This window comes from Pararge aegeria, chromosome 24 (genome assembly GCF_905163445.1).
Source record: "Pararge aegeria chromosome 24, ilParAegt1.1, whole genome shotgun sequence".
Taxonomy (NCBI): domain Eukaryota; kingdom Metazoa; phylum Arthropoda; class Insecta; order Lepidoptera; family Nymphalidae; genus Pararge; species Pararge aegeria.
Window position 1 is genome coordinate 9,272,255 of NC_053203.1, and position 12,149 is coordinate 9,284,403.

The window sequence follows — 12,149 nt, forward strand, 5'->3', positions numbered from 1 at the left end:
CGATACCTAAGTCGGGCCAATATAAGTATTGGGTTTTCTATCAAGTTTTTTTTGTACCAGCCTCCCGTGCACTGGAGTGTACATTAATCTTTCTGTGCTGCGTTTGATGTCTTTCTGGATGAGTAGGATATGCCGTTCCGTCGAAATATGAAAGAGAGGAAATAGGGAATAAATCTGAGGGAAACTATGTATTTGTGTATTTTACCAGACCCTGGTTTAGATAGGTACCGCGCATGTTTCTTTAGTGTAAATAAATAAATATACTACGACAATACACACATCGCCATCTAGCCTCAAAGTAAAAGTAGCTTGTATGGGTACTTACATAGCAGTTGAATAATTTAAGAATACTTCACATAAATACTAATAATATTCAGATAAACAACCGGACACTGACAAACAAACATGTTCATCACAGAAACATCTTCCAGTTGTGGGATTGAACTCACGGCCTGTACTCAGAGAGCACGGTCGCTGCCCACTGCGCCTTCTATGTATATGTACGTATAGTGTGTATAGCCTGTTTTCAAAATAAAGAGTGTTTAATAGGTTAGGGTGAGAGCCCAAAAGTATTGAAAGAAGGTGTTTTTGTGTGTTTTCATCTGCAATTACATTAATATTATTTAAATAAAAAACCTATTTTTAAATTAGACATCTTGTGCAAAAATTCAAATAAAATTTTGTGTAAATTTTCTGAAAAAGCCGTTAGTTATCAATAAAAATAATTAATAAATCACCTACCTACTGTTTTTTTTAAATCAGGAACTGTTAAATTACTTTTAAAAAAATATACTTAGCAAATAGAAATTCCTATGGTTAATGTATGTGGTTGGTTTTACCTGTAACAAAAGAAAAAAACATTACGTTAGATTTAGGTCCATAAAGAATACATAATACCAACAATTGACATAATTTGTAAGAAAACGCACATTTAATATTAAAGACAGTCGCTTCTGGTGTAAAAGTAACCAATATTATTCTGTTAAAAAAACCGATTAAATCGCGTACTTCTGGCATAAAGTACAATTGACTGACTTTTTGACAACCTGCCTGGCGCAGCGGTAAGCGCTGTGATTTCTAGTGGGAAGTCCCGTGTTCGAACTTTGGCGGAGGCAATTTGGAAATTAATTTCTTACTTGCTAGGGCAGGGATCTCCTCATTCCGTGGCGGTTTTTGGTTTGGGTATAACCCCTTTAGAGGGGGGAGTCCCATATAACCTCCGTTCTGCCCAAGGGTCGGGGGCAGCAATAAAGATTTTCCACCACGCCGAAAAAAAAACAATCAAAGTCAAAAGTCAAATTCAAAAATATCTTTATTCAAGTAGGGCCATAGGTGGCACTTTTGTAGTGAGATGATGGCGATAACCACATTCGTAAACTTAAAACTAAAGCTACGAGGGTTCCAAAAGCGTCCTGGTCTAAGAATAAGCCCACAACAAACTTAGCCGGGTGTTTTTTTTTTTGTTATCTGGTGATAACAAAAAAAAAAAAAACACAGTGTCATTTTAAATTATTAGAAGAGCAACCTGGTTAGAGCAATAATTTACACCCAAGCTTTTTTATCGATTACGTAGTACTTTATATTATAATAGGACTTTTCTATAAGCTTACGTTTAATACAAACTTTGAACTTTTTAAGAGACATCTCCAAGATGTCAATTGGTAGTTTATTGTAGAATTGTATGCAATTTCTTTTAAACGAATTATGAATTTTATGTAACCATTGCACTGTAAGTTTATTCTTACTTCTAATGTTTAAATTATTGCAGTCACATTTTTTCTTAAATTTAGAAATGTTTTTATTGACGTAGATTAAATTTTCAAATATTTACTATCATTATTTTAAAATCTTTAAATTTATCTCTCAATGACTCTCTCGGACCCATTTTGTAGATCGAACGAACAGCCCTCTTCTGCAGCACGAAAATAGCGCTAATATCAGCAGCATTACCCCAATTCAAATGGAATAGGCCGTAGTCCATCACGCTGGCCCAGTGCGGATTTGTGTACTTCACTCGTCTATGAGACTATTATGGAGAACTCAGTCACTCAACTCAGAAAGGCAGTGTTTCTTCCCAATGTTTTCATTCACCGTTGAAGCGGGTTATAATTACCTAAAACGCACATAACTCAGGCATGTTAGAGGTGCATACTGGGATTCGAACTCGGCCTCCCGAAAGTGAAGCCGAAGTTTTAACACTGTGCTATCACTGCTTCCCACCGAGACATAAGTACCGTTAATTCCTTATCGCTAATTAAGTAAACCAACCTCGGTAAACACAATGAATAACAAAAATAATAGTAAAGTTAATGAATCACATTAATTAGCACGTGAGAACCCACTATCTGGTGACCCCTTTTGTGATTCATCGCATAGCTACCTACCATGTACTCAAACATTGTTCTGTGATCGGCTGTATGTTATCACAAAGGTCGTCTTTAAGACACCGTAGTTTTAGCAACAAGTTCAACTCTTACTTCAAAAATAACGTGTGCGTTTAACCTTTACGGGAGATTGAAGTAAAACTTTTATTATTATTTATTAATGAAAGAGTAAAATGTTCCTGGGACTCCCCCATTTCATTTAATATTTCACTATTTCATTTTATATTCTATTTAAAATTCATTTATATCACTTTCACATTTTATAAATATTTACATTTGTTTAGTTGAATAATTGGGAGCAGAAAATTGAAGGTTAGATCAGCACATGTCAATATAACCTTGTCATTGAATATTATGGAATGTGACAATCGTCAGAAAATTTATTAATAATTTGTTTATTACAAAAGTAATAAATAAACAAGTATATTTTCAAAAACTTGTTGAATTTTTATTCACTTTGCTCCGTTTGAAAATATTGGAAATAAATAATCCTAATTAATTATGATATTTGCCACTAGCTGGCGTATAAGTCAAGAAGCGTGGAGTATATGACATTTCAATTCAATTCTTGTACTTACAACCAATTTCTAAATACCGGAAACTAGACAGACGTCTGACGTAAGCGATACTTCCGTCAGAAAAAAATCTGAGTTACTCCCTAGTCGCGCCTAAAGAAGTTTTACTTAAAAAAGCTCAGTGCTTGTTGGATTCGAAAACGGAAGGTTCGCAACATAAACCATAAATAAAAGGTGAACTGAATTTGAATTTCCGTCGCCGATTGCCCGACCGGTTTCGAGCCTATTCGCCACAGAAGAACATACAGAACCCACATTCAGCCATTATAAATTAATCCCTTAATACTCTCGTAGACAGACTAAGCTAAATGCGGACGCTAATTGAAATCTCTATCACAACATTGCTCTGTGCCCAATTAAAAAGAAATTTCGGATTAATTGACAAGCGTATTACCGAAGCCAAAGTTAATTTGACAAATTCATGCGGGCTTTACGGTTTCCTAAGCCTCTTTAGTTGGGCTTTAATCGTTTCACTTGACCGAGGAAGCCTTAAAAACTAAGGCTTTATTAGGCGAGATAAGTCTCTGAAGTTGTCATCATTACTATCAATATTTTAAATATTGCACTATCCCGTTTCCATAATCATTAATTTTCTTCTTTCATTAAGGGTTGTCTGGAGGAGATCGGTTAAAGCGATAAAACCGCCTTTGCGCATTTTTATTTATCTTGTATTACTCTTTCCGACAATTCGACAAGGTTATATTGACATGTGCTTATCTAACCTTCAATTTTCTACTCTAAACTAATGAAAATATTTATAAAATGTAAAAGTGATATTAATGAATTTTAAATAGAATATAAAATGAAATAGTGAATATTAAATAAAATGGCGGAGTTCCAGGAACATTTTACTGTTTCATCTATAAATAATTATAAAAGTTTTACTTCAATAGCACGTAAAGGTTACACGCACACACTTTTTATCTTTATTCCATAATTGTGTGCCATAAGGAATTTATATATCTATCTACCTATCAATTGAGCAAAAGTAGTAGGTATTTGACTAAATACTACTATTTTTGCTCGTTTCGGATATTTAAGAAGCCCACAGCCATCCTTTTCTTGGGCGAAAATTTATCTTTTGTAACACGAGCTCTGACATAAGATACTTAGGCTTTTTCATAAAAAGCTATAGTCGGCCGGTAATGGGGTGAAACGCGGGCGAAGCTGCCGGCAATGCTAGTTCTATAATGTAATAATGTGAAAACGCAATGTATCGTTCAATATTCGTTCTATAATTAAAATCAATTAAAACTTTAGATAGTATTAAGCCGATAATTGAAACGGTCGCTTTAAGCTCAGCTCGTTTTCAATTTGTTAAGTGATTTGTGCGACCGGGGAATATATGTATGTTTTCACCACATACTATACAAGGCTTGGAAAGGGGGCACCCGACATATGGGGGTATTAATGTATTCATGATAAATTTTGTTCCACAGTTTTATGCAACACTTTTGCAGGAGTAAATAAATGGAGCCAGTGGTTATTTCTGTACTAGGGTTCATACACTACTAAAGCGGAGTGGTTCTTGACGTTTCAATATTAGTCGTGTACACGGTTTCTGTATTTTCTTAATTCGTCGGAACTCCTAGTCATAATTGCCAGTGGTTATTATTTGATATAGCAGCTTCATTTTTGTGCCTTTTGGAGTAGAGTAGAGTAGACTTTGGGACCGTGGGGTCCGGAGGCAAGAGCCCTTTTCAAAGAATTATCGAAAAGGGTTATCGAGTCTACCGGTGATCCTAGAGCGGGCAGTTACCTTGGCCAACGAATTAGTTTGGCCATCCAAAGGGGCAATGCTGCCAGCATCTTAGGAACTGTGCCTCGTTGCGGTGGTTTCGAGGACGTTTTAGATTTTATTTAGTTTTAAATAGTTTATTTTAGGTTATATTTATATTTTAAAGAAACAATATTACTATAATAAAGTTTTTCCTTCCTACTTAAATAAAGAAAATATACATTTGAAACATATAATCTAAAAGGTTGTCTCGTAGGTGGGAGGTAGGCTTCGGCCGTGGCTAGTTACCACCATACCGAAAAACAAAAGTTGTCCCGTTCTTTGCTCACAAGTGTATTTAGAAACTTCACAAAGTCAAGAAAGAGTGCATGCTAAATCCGCCATTGTAAAACCTACGTACGTACAAAATCCGTAGTTTCAAACTGTCAAGCGTGAGCCGTAATCCAAGGTGGCACCATTGTGCTATTTATTCCGCGTTTGGAAAAGATTTCCTTCAGGCTTTGCGGCGGGACAGGTCGCCTTTGCCGCTCCCACGGTTATTTAAGGCCTTCCGCGAACGAGTATCTACTGTGTCACTATAACGCTGGATCATATATTGGTCAACCCCCAGCGAGGTGGACAGACGATTTTTAGCGCGTCGCAGGTAGCCGCTGGACCCAAGCGGCTCAGAACCGTGGAACTTGGAACTCCCTACAAAAGACCTATGTCCAGCAGTGGATGTCTATCGGTGGATATGATGATGATGATACGAGTCTTGTTGGTCTATTAGCTATTCAGACAGGAATAACCAGGTCTTAGGTTCGAATCCCAGCACCCACCTCTACAAGTTACATGCGTTTTAAGCAATTAAAATATCACTTGCTTCAACGTTAACGGAAAACATCGTGAGGAAACCTACATGCCTGCGAGTTCTTTATACGTAATGTTATCAAAGGCGTGTAAGTCCACAAATCCGCACTGGGCCAGCGTGGTGGTCTACGACCTAAACCATTCTCGTTCAACCAGGAGACCCGTGGCTGGTAATAGGATGATATTATATGATAATAAGTTGTGTAAACTTCATTGGTTTATGTGTTATAAAAATACGGCATTACTCTTATGAGTAAAAGTACTGTTTGTTTCCCTTGAAAAGCTAATTGTTCACGCCGTTCATCACACTCGACACTAGATGGCGTCATACGGACAATAGTGACAAGACAATTATCATAATAAAAGACATTTGACATATGACATCTGACAGATGACATTTAACAGTGTTCATTATAGTTCAGTTGTTGGAAAGGAGTCAGGGATTTTAGAGTTGGTTACAATTTGGAACATTAAGAACAATTCCGAGTGCAAAGACATTATTAATATTGACAGCCGATTGGCGCATTGGGCGACCCTGCGTTCTGAGTCGTTAAAGGCCGTGGGTTCGATTCCCACTACTGGAAAATGTTTGTGTGATGAATATGAATGTTTTTCAGTGTCCGGGTGTTTATATGTATATTATACGTATTTATGTATATTATTCATAAAAATATTCATCAGTTATCTTAGTACCCATAACACAAGCTACGCTTACTTTGGGACTAGATGACAGTGTGTGTATAGTCGTAGTATATTTATTTATTTATAACTATACATTATTCACGGGTAACTATAGTGTAGTTTTCACTAATAAATAAAAAAAAAAGATGATGATGATTTTTCGCTAGATAGCGCTCATACGATACCATAACAATCGAATTTAACTGTCACTCGATGGTTTACTTAAATGAAGGTAGAAAGTCTCACTAGTGGCAAGAACGTGAATGGTCACGCAGTTTGTAGTTAGCCTATTATCAGACGTTCAGTCATACCGTAAGCAAGATCCCTAGATACCGTTAAGTGATTGGTACACCCACCTCGGGCAGACAGACGGGGTAAACAAGCTATTTATCATGGAGTTTTTTAGGTTTATCTCCGGAGACTAACACTATTATGCAGTTATTTCAATGTAACTGTATATCTATTAATATAATAGATACATATATCTTTGTATATCTTTTTGTAAAAAAAAACGTGTGAGCCGTCACGGGACGCCTGGCAGATGTGAAACATCGAAATTGATTTCTGTATGTTATTGCAGATATTGCATAATGAAAAGGGAAAGCATTACAAATTTGTTCCACAAATTAAAAAAAATACAACCAAATGGATAACCACTCCTTTTTGTAAGTCGGTTAAAAATGACTGTTTTATTATAAAATTAATATTCATTTTTAATGTTGCATACGAAATACAAAAGTTCAATCATATAGCGTGGCGAAGCGTCGCCACGGTCTGTGTCGTCACGCCAAAAATAAGGTTTACCCTCCGCCTATGATAAAAGTCGACTACGCCGGCCCTGTACGGTTTGGTGGATTCCACACACCTTTGAGAACATTATGTAGAACTCTCTGGCATGCAGGTTTCCCCAAAATGTTTTCTTTCACCGTTGAAGCAAGTGATATTTAAATTACTTAAAACGCATATACCTTAGAAAAATTAGAGGGGCATGCTGGGATTCGAACTCGGCACTCCGAAAATGAAGCCGAAGTTTTAACCACTGTGTCACTTCCCCATACATACATCAAACGTGATCCATCACAATGAAACATTAATTCAGAATTTTTATTTTTCTTATTTTTTATTATGACATACAACTAATACACCATATAATGCTATTATAGTGTACATATGACGTTCTTATATTTACAATTTTTATTATTTTCAATATATTTGCAATTGAGTAGTGGTGTACAATAAATTAATATACCTAGATACTTTAAGATTTACATCTCGTAGACTGCGATTAAACATTGATATTTTGTCATGTTTCAAGCAAATAAATGAATTTGAATATGAATTTGATCACTAATTCTATATATCCACGATCCGCGATGAAGCTCCTGCGATCGCACCGATGAATATTATTGCAATTATTCAAACAACAAGGGAACAGCTAGAGTCAACCGTGAATCCATATCCAATACGGAATATCTTAATTTCACAAGCATGAATAAATCCCGAATTTCAATAAATAAATATACTACTATTGGATAGAAGCAGACGTTACTTTGCAGAAATCCATCATTCTTTATGAAAATCAAGCTTAATCTGCTATACTCCGCGAAAAGCAGGAGAACTTGTATGGTGTTATTTGTAATTTCTTCAATCCTTATACTCCACACCAAACAGATCTTCGGCAATTACCCTGTATCTGTACCTCGGTTTGATCTGTTTCGATGTTGACTTTACAAGGAACAATTGTCAAGTGACATCGACAAGTCGACAAGTCAACATCTCCTGAGGATGCTCCGGTTTCGAAGCGCAACGTACGTTGAGGGTACATTGCCGAAGATCTGTTTGGTGTGGAGTACAAGGATTGAAGTAATTATAAATTACACCAAACAGATTCTCCTGCTTCTCGCGGAGTATAGCAAATTAAGCTTAATTTTCAAAATATAAATATACTACGACAATTCACATATCGCGATCTTACCCCAATTTAAGCGTAGCTTGTGTTATGTGTACTGACGTTACTGATGAATATTTTAAAGTTTAATATAGGTACATAAATACTTATCATATACATATAGATAAACACCCAGACTCTGAAAAACATTCGTGTTCATCACACATTTTCCAGTTGTGGGAATCGAACCCACAGCCTTGGACGCAGAAAGCGGGTCGCTGCCCACTGCGCCATTCGGTCGCCAATTTGTTACAACAATACGCTGATATCACTCCACCGCGGAACCTGTAATCTAACGAAGCAATTTGCGATAAGGCCTGCGACTTCGCCTGCGGTCATATTCAAATCGACGCCTCTTACCAAACTACACTATGTTTAGGGTTGATATGTTACTGATACTTTTGATTTGCGATCCATTGCTGGTTGCGGATTAAGCAAGGCATCGAAATACCTATAATATATATATTAGAAGTCATCATCATCATAACTTCAACCAATTTAAGTCCACTGCTGGACAGTTTTTTTGTAGAGAGTTCCAAAATCCACGGTCCTGGGCCGCTTGTTTCCAGCGGCTCCCAACGACACGTTTGATGTCGCTGCGTTTACCTGTGCGGGGTCGCCATTCCAACACCTTGGAACCCCAACTTCCATCGGTTCTCCGAGCTATGTGCCCCCCCCCTATTTGCACTTGCACCGCAACTCGCTGAGCTATGTCGGTAACTCTGGTTCTTCTACGGGTCACCTCATTTCTGATTTGATCACGTAGAGATCTATGCGTTAGTACAGGCCAGAAATGTATTCAGTAATTGTAACAGATCGTTTACATCTCTCTAAGCGGCGATAGGCTAACGGGTGGGACGGGGCCGATTTTAAAACCCTGTGAAGGAAATTATCGTGAGGAAACCTGCATGCCTGAGAGTTCTCCGCAATGAATCTCCGCCTCCAGGCAGCCCTACATGGAGTTTAATATATAACTTGTAAATTGAAGAGTCATATCTATTTGTTAATGCGTTTAATGCTTACCCACGTTGTTTCTATCAAGGATGCTATTCGTTTCCTTAGTTTGCTATATATGTTTGTTCGTTAGTAAGTGTGGAAAGCAGGGAAATAACGAGAGATGCGTCCGGAATTCGGGCTCATCGTCTAATCTAGATCGATTCAACCCGCAATGTACGTGAAACATGATGCTATAATGGGAGGGTAGGAAGATATTTGTAGTTGGATGCAGTACCGTAATAACAGGAAGGGTTAGCTACCCGCAAATGATCCCCAGGCTTGCGACGGCCGGCCTATTGATTGAAGATTACTCTGAATATGGAATCTTAGTGATTGATAGTGTGACATTTGGATTTGGACTCTCACATTATTAATATTGGAAGTGAAAATAAACTTGTAGTGCACTTTACTAGGCTGCCTAAAATTAGTGATTATTTTAAATACATAATTTTTTGCCCGCGACATCGTCCGTGTTTGATTTTGTTTTTTGATGTGGCATTAAATTTAGTTGTAGTTCTAAAAAAATTTAAAGTATTCAGTATCGCTAAGCCTTAAATGAGGGGTTTGCTGCTGCCCGCTGAGGAGTTCTGTCCTTTATCTCTAACCACAGTTTGGGCAAAATTAAACACATATTATAACCTCTATAGTACAAAAATAATTATTTAAATAGATTATAATTTGTCGGAGTTATGGCGTAAAATAATCAAACACTTTCAACACCTCTCCCAAAGAAACCGAGCTTAATATCGGGATAAAAAGTATCCTTTATTACTTCTAACACTGCCAAGAAGATGCGTACAAAGTTTCATGAGGATCGGTTAAGTAGTTTTTGCGTGAAAGCGCAACAAACAAACTTACATTGACATTTATAATATTAGTAGGGATAGGGATATGGATTACCAGATGAAATCCATAAATGTTTTTCAGTGCCTGGGTGTTCATCTGTATATTATAAGGATTTATCTATATTATACATCAAAAAAAATATTCATCGCTCATCTTAGTACCCATTACACGAGCTACGCTTATTTTGGGGCTAGATGGCGATGTGTGTATGTCGTACTATATAGTACTACTAGCTGTTGCCCGCGACTTCGTCTGCGTTTGATTTTGTTTTTAAAGTATTCTGTATCGCTAAGCCTCCAATGAGTATAGTAGTATATATATATATATATATATATATATATATATATAACATGTGACTCAACTAATTATAGAGAAATAATTTGCAATAAAAAAAAATTGCGACTATAATTAAAAGTAAGGTATCCTATCTCTTAAGTTGGACCAGACTGCTCACGGTGTACCAATTTAATTTGAAATCGGTTAAGTAGTTTAGGAGTCCATCGCGTACAAACATCGTGACAGGAGATTTATATATATTAAGATATAGATGTCTCTGAATTGGTTCAAACTTTATATAAAAAGGAAGCTTATAGAAAAATCCTATTACAATATTAAGGATAACATGTGTGATAAAAAAGCTTGGATATGGATTGCTGTAACTTCATACCTAAACGTTAACTCGACTTTTTATAAACTTAGGTATGATTTGAACCTGCAACTCTGCGGCAATCGACTTTGAGATGGTGATAGCAAAAAAAACTGGCTCAGTTGGTCGTAGATTCTAACCACGTCCTTCGGACCAGAACACAGCATTGCAACAATGCTGCTTCGCGGCAGAAACAAGCATGGCAGTTCCAGAAATTAGCGCGTCCAATTACAAAAAAACAAAATCATCATTTAAAAATTATTCACATTTTGCATTGGAAAGTACAAAAATTTCCTTTGTTTTGGAATCGTCATAAAAGCATAAACTCAAATAATGGCTGATATTTATTAAGAAACACATGGAAATAAAACTCTTCTTCTTCTTAGTCGTTTCAGTCTTGACAGACTGGTCGTGGTCGTCATCTGGGTTTTGTGGCTCGCTTGACAATACTTCGCCACTCTTCTCTAACGGATGCCTTTCTTGCGCATTCATGTAGAGGAGCCTCGATTGTGGCCTTCACTTGGTCCGTCCAAGTCCGGAAATAAAACTACTGTTCTGCATAATGGACCTGGAGGCATAAGTTAATTAAAAGTATTATTTCATCTTTTTACTAAGTGATACAGAATACAGTATTAGAGTCGGAATAGAATATTATAAAAATATTTTGAATCCGCAGACAGTGAGCAGCTGGTTCAAATATGAGAAATTCTTTAGAAATTCATTTCAAAAATGAGATTTTCCTTTCAAAATAATATATAAAAAGGTACACGTCCATGGTACTCGTACATTGTAGCTTAAGAGCTAGTAGAGGCGTCGTTTGAAGTGTTTGATCATCGGCAGAAATATTGACCCGTTGTTGGGCACCGCAGTTAGGGTAACCAAGGTGCTTCAATGCATAAAGGTAACCCTACAAAAGTAAGACGTTCATTTGTAAGGGGAAAAGGAGTAAATGATCAATTTATTTTATTACACTTAACAGCTACAATCAATTGTTATAAAGCAAAGTACCTTTTGAATGATCTTATTTAAATTCTCTTCAGGTAGGTTCCTAGTAATTATACAGTATTTATGTAGAAAAATAATACAAAATTGACTAAACTGGCTTTGTAGTATTCTGGGAAAAATGTATATAAATATATACAATGTGTTTTATCTAATAATTTTATTAAGTCCAGGTTACTACTATACAATTGTTGCAGTTCTTATAAAAACAGTCAGCTCCATTTACATTTCACCTATAAAGAATAATGATTGTTAAAATTAAATGCTGATGAGTGCCTCGCTGGTTTGTTTTTTATATAATGTGCCTTACAAACATGTAAAAAAAAAACAATTTACTATGTTTAAACAGTGCATATAGCTTGTGCATATTTCTATAGTATCTACCTAATCCAGTATTTTGATGTGTACATGTACAAACACGGACTCAATCATTGACTGGCTCTCGGCCTATAAGTGATGTAAATAAAATGTTATTTGCCTTTGC